Source organism: Rhinopithecus roxellana, chromosome 13, assembly GCF_007565055.1.
Source record: "Rhinopithecus roxellana isolate Shanxi Qingling chromosome 13, ASM756505v1, whole genome shotgun sequence".
Lineage (NCBI taxonomy): Eukaryota > Metazoa > Chordata > Mammalia > Primates > Cercopithecidae > Rhinopithecus > Rhinopithecus roxellana.
In genome coordinates this window covers 131,938,839-131,944,716 of record NC_044561.1, presented here as the reverse complement: position 1 = coordinate 131,944,716, position 5,878 = coordinate 131,938,839, and positions in this window count along the sequence as shown.

The window sequence follows — 5,878 nt, the reverse complement described above, 5'->3', positions numbered from 1 at the left end:
ACCCCACCTCCAAGAAGAATGAAACAATTTTTTATTTACCTCTTGCAGAAAAGTAAAAGATCATTTATTAATTCTGTTGCTGCATAGCAAAACGAAGTGTCAAAAGCACCTTCCGCACACAAGGCCGGTGGTCCTGTTCCCGCGAGGTCGGGCTGTGTTGGAGGACGTGGGTCCTCCGGGTAATGAGGAGCTGCTGGAGGGCCCTGAGCTGCCTGGACTAATGATTAACGCCCGTCCGTGCTGGCCGGTTTCTCGAATACCTCGTGACGATTGCGCACAGCCGGACATCATTTGTACTGAGAAAGAAAAGGAAGTCACTGAGGCTTTCTGAGGTGAGCGGGGTGGCTGCGGGGGGATGGGACTCACACCTGCTAATGACCAGTACACAGGACCTGCCCAGAGACTCGGACACACAGCTGAAGTCACATCCCACGGGGGCACCCTCACCAGAAACAGTCAGAACGCATCCCACGGGGGCACCCTCACCAAAAACAATCAGAATGAGTTTGCAGTTAAGGATTTCTGTCCAGCCAATGAACAGTCTCCAAAAACGTTTTGCAGATCCCCCTATAAAAACCTTGCCAGCACTTGCTTCCAGGACAGTGCTCAGGACTGCCCGACTCTGTATCCAAATTGCAATCTTTGTTTCCCAAATGCTCGTTCCTTCCACCTCCATGTCAATCTTTTCTTCGTGAACACAGCTGACGTCAGGAGCAGGGCCCAGCGAGATCTCTCCTTTGAGCGGCTTTCTCTGGAATTGGGTGAGGTTCCCACAACAGAGGCCCCCGTGCGCACCCCTTCCTCGGGGCTGGCACCTCCTTTCAACTGAGGCTGATACCTTTCTTTGGGAATCTGGGGACTGTTGCTGCCTCTGTGCCAGCAAAGGCTTTCAGCTTGGAGGACGTTTTGCCGCTTACTGGGAGTTTTCCTAATGGTGAGTATTACTATCTTAAGTATGGGACTCTGTGAGTCTAAACCTCCTAACAGCTGTGCTGCCTCTGGACTCCAGCCCCGTTTATCTGGAGCCGCGGACCTTTTGACTTTGGCCAAACTGGGGTTCCTTTGCTACACCACCCTAAGTTTCCTCCGAACTAACTAGAAGAACTGGTTCCAAAACAAGGGTCTTACCCTATGGGAAGTCCACAGAGCCCTAGGAAGGGAGCGTGCTCACGGGAACATGCTGAGCGTGAGGAGAGTTGGGTGCAGCTTCTCCACAAGTGAGAGAACGGCCTGTGGCTATGTATTACAATATGCACGTCCGGATGGGCGCATGTTTTAATTGGCATTCGGAGGCATCTAGATGCTATCAGAACTCTAACATTGCCTCTCTCCAAAACAGTGTCTGAACTTACAGAGTCTGATAAAGCACTGAAAGATGGAGTCCTGGGCCCAGGTCTCCTCCTGCCCCTCATTTGGGTTGTTGATGAGTTTGGAAACAGACTTTTTCTTTTTTTTTCGAGTTGGAGTCTTGCTCTGTCACCCAGGCTGGAGTGCAGTGGCACGATCTCGGCTCACTGCAAGCTCCGCCTCCCGGGTTCACGCCATTCTCCTGCCTCAGCCTCCCGAGTAGCTGGGACTCCAGGAGCCGCCACCTCGCCCGGCTAGTTTTTTGTGTTTTTATTAGAGACGGGGTTTCACCATGTTAGCCAGGATGGTCTCCATCTCTTGACCTCGTGATCCGCCTGCCTCGGCCTCCCAAAGTGCTGGGAATACAGGCATGAGCCACCGCACCCGGCGCCGGAAACAAACTTTTTAACCTCCAGGGGGAACCAAGTTAAAAATGATACTTTCATCAACAGTTCATTAAATTCAATTTGGCTTCCCTCTGCTTTGGCCACAGTCACAATTTCTGGGTATTCAAAATTGAAGTCTGATGAGGCTAAAGAAAAAAACGTGGTTGATTCTACAGCAAAAGCCGCTGCCTTGAGTTTTACTAAGACTAAAAACCTTACAGCTGAGATAATTTTCCAAAGAAGGACGTAAGTCATGTTATTAAAGATGCCCTGTTGCAAGCACCCATGAGTCGGTGTTACCAGAATCTATGGAAACATCAGACGACTCATTGGGCAACTAATGAACTTACACGTTTAGAAAACAGTATTGGGGGGGGGGAACATTTCAAGGGCGGCCAAAGAGGCACAACTGCCTTGTGCTGTTTGCCCAAAATTCAACCCAGCGAAGACACTTCCGACAGTCCCAGGCCGTTCTGACCTGCCCAGCAGGCCCTCTGAGGCCTGGCCAATGGACTTCATCCAGCCACTGCCTCCCGAGACTATAAATATGTCGTGATGATTTGCATGTTCTCCTCCTGGGTGGAAGTGTTCCCTTCCTGATGTGCCACTGCCGCAGATGCTGCAAACTCTACTAGAACAGACTCTCCCTAAGTGACGGGCACATCTTCACACGCAGCGGCAAGGAACTCCACTGGCCAGGTCGTAAAACCAATCTGTGAAGTCCGGTCCACATTACGGTGCTGTCATTGTGCCTACCATCCCAGTCTGGCAGACGGGCAGAAAGCACAGATGACATCACCACGATTCAACTGGCAAATTTTCAGGAAGCACTGAAATTGCCCTGGCCAAAGGCACTTCCTGTGGTCCTTCTGAATCTAAGGTCTGCACCTTTCGGAAACTGCAAGTTGTCACCTTTTGAAATGATCACGGCAGGGTCGATGCGCAGAGTCCCTTCTGTCTGAACAGTCCATGTATTAAAGGAGACATGCTTCAATGCTGTAAAGGAATAATGAAGGCAGTTCACACAAGTCATACCCTGGTCAGACAGTCTTTACATAGTGTGTTCCCAGGAGATAAAGGCACCAGACATCATGACCTTCAGCCTGATCATTTTCTCTACTGGGAAAGACATTTACAGAAAGATTTCCTTCAATCTCAGCGAAGAGTCCACGTCAGGTACTCCTTACAATCCCTGTGCTGTCAAACTAAAAGGTGTCGGCCCTTGGATTCAGGCTTTTCATTTAAAGAAACCTCTACCCCCTGCTGGAATTCAGACAATCCCCTGAAATGAAAACGGACCCGAAGGTGAAGCAGGTGACACTAGAGCTTGACTGAGGCCACGTCCCCAATGAGGGACACGGCTCCCTGGGACAAGTGCCTCCCAGCAACGAGGGACAACATCACATTCACCAACTGATCTGTGACTTTCTGGAGGAAGAACTTGATCAAAAGGGGGAAATGTGAAAGAAAATGAAGTCACCAATGCTAAGGCTTTCTAAGTGGAACTGGGTGGCCGCGGGAGGCCTGCATTCACACGGCTGACGGCCAGGTCACAGGACGCCCGTAGACTTGGACCAGCAGCTGAAGTCAGCCCGACGGCCTTCACATCTCCCAGCTGGGAGGGCCCTGAAGAACTAACCCACCAGAAAAGGCTTCATTTAGGATTTCTCCCCAGCAATGAACTGCCTCCAAAAACCCTTTGTGGAAATCCCCTATACACATCTCTCCAGGCCGGGAGAGGTGGCTCATACCTGTAATCCCAGCACTTTGGGAGGCTGAGGTGGGTGGATCACCTGAGGTCAGAAGTTTGAGACCCAGCCTGGCCAACACAGTGAAACCTCACCTCTACTAAAAATACAAAAATTAGTTGGGTGTGGTGGTGGCGCGCACCTGTAGTCCCAGCTACTCAGGAGGCTGAGGCAGGAGAATCCCCTGAACCCGGGAGGTGGAGGTTGCAGTGAGCTGAGATCGCGCCACTGCACTCCAGCCTGGTCAACATAGTCTGACTCCATCTCAAACAAAGAGAAAAACCAAAACTCTCCAGTGTTTGCCTTCCAGGACACTGCTCAGGGTCACCCTGACTCAGTTTACCCAAATCACAATCCTTTGTTTCCCAAATAAACGCTTTAGTTAAAAGTATTAAAAGTGAACAATGAAAAAGCAGATTCAAAATGTATTCAAATGGTTCTAACTCGATGTGTTAGTAGAGTCACAGCTGCTTACTGAAAACAAACATTGAAACTTGGTCTACTCCAGGAAGATGTGTGGAAAAAGGGTGAAGGGTGAGCCATTGGGCCCAGCCCACCACAGAACGGCCCCCTGTGCTTGTGTGTGCCCCAACTCACAGTGACAACACCCTGGCCAGGCCTCTGCATGTTGGCTTGGTGTCATCTGCTTTGCACTGGAGTGAAACAGGGTCAGGCCGCCACCATTCACACAAATTTTAAAAAGGAAACCTTTATCAAGGGAGTATCTTTGGACTGTTTTAAAAGTCTTTGGAACCATAACTTGGAGCTGGCAGAATAGGCCGTGGCTGTGGACTTGAGCACAACCAACAGCACTGAAAACACTATGCTTTACATCCATTCCAAGTTGCAAGTCCATCTTTTCTCCCTGCAACAAAAAGACCATTTGCTTAAAAAAGGGAGAGGGTTCCATCATCCTTGCAGCAGCCAAGACAACCCCTTAGGGTCCGCCTGGGCTCTCAGACCCAGTACCTCCTTCCAGGGATGTGCCCACACCGGGTCCTTTTGTTAAATTACATCTGGCCTAAAGCTGGCCATTCTTTGAATTCCTACCTAGTGAACTGCAACCTAACGAAGCATGTAAACAAACTCAACCTAGTAAGTCTATTCTTGTAACAAGTAGCTGAGTCTGTCATAAGCTGCCAGTGGATCAGACCACACCCAAATGTGGCAGAGGCCCAGCCGTAGCCAATCAGGCTGTTTTCCTGCCTCACTTTCGTGTTCTGTCTTTAAGTGCTGCTTGCCCATGCTGCTGGGTAGAGCTCGCTGAGCCTCTCCTGGTTCTGAGTGCAATTCATGAACTGTTCTTTGTTCAAATAAATTCTAAAGTTTTTCTTTTTTTGAGCCAGAGTCTTACTCTGTCACCCCAGCCTGGAGTGCAGTGGCACAATCTCAGCTCATGGCAACTTCCGCCTCCCAGGTTTAAGTGATTCTCCTGCCTCAGCCTCCCGAGTAGCTGGGATTACAGACATGCACCACCACGCCCGCTAGGCTAATTTTTTCTTTTTCTTTTTTTTTTTAAGTAGAGACGGGATTTCACCATGTTGGCTGGGCTGGTCTCAAACTCCTGACCTAAAGCACTCCAACCGCCTTGACCTCCCAAAGTGCTGGGATTACAGGCGTGAGCCACCGCGTCCAGCCTCAAGTTTTCAACACTCTTGACCATTGTGTCTCACCAGGACTAAGCAAGAGCCTCCTCACCAGCCTCCGGCTTCTAGGCTATTCTCTACACAGTCACATCACACCCTGCTCTGCTCAGGCTCCACAGAGGCCTCCTACCCACACATCCTCCCGATGCATCACTGGCCTGGTTGCTCCATCTGGGACACCAGCATCTCTCCACCTTGGCCTTATGTGCCCTGGGGCCTCTACTTATTGTTCCTGGCCACTGCCTCTTACAGCCCCACTAGCCTTCCTGGGCCCCTCCCAACCTCCCACCTCCTCCAGGCTGCGTTCTCCACTGAGTTCTGCAGCATTTACCAGCACCTGGCACACAATCTTCTCACTGGCTGGTCTCTTCCCACCACAGTGAAACTCACAAAGGCCATACTGCCATCTCCTATGTGCCTAAAAACCTGGCAGTTTTCAAACTTTTACAGCTGTGGAATTCTTTCCCCAAAGAGGCCTCCCAGCAGTCTAACGAACAGAGGGCTGGCTGCTGTTGATGATGACGAGGGCTTGCAGGGCCCCTTGAGCAGACCCAGGAAACACTGGGGACCCCAGGGGCTCTGGCAGAACTGGTGCCCTGATGTAGATGCCACAGCACTCACAGGCCAGCAGGGGCGGCCTTACCCTGTTCCACCACCTGGTCACTATCTGCTTTCTGGGAGATGTGAAAGGGTTCTTCCACCTTCCGCTGGGTAGCAGGAAATGAGTCTAATGAGTCTACGCTCCACAGCT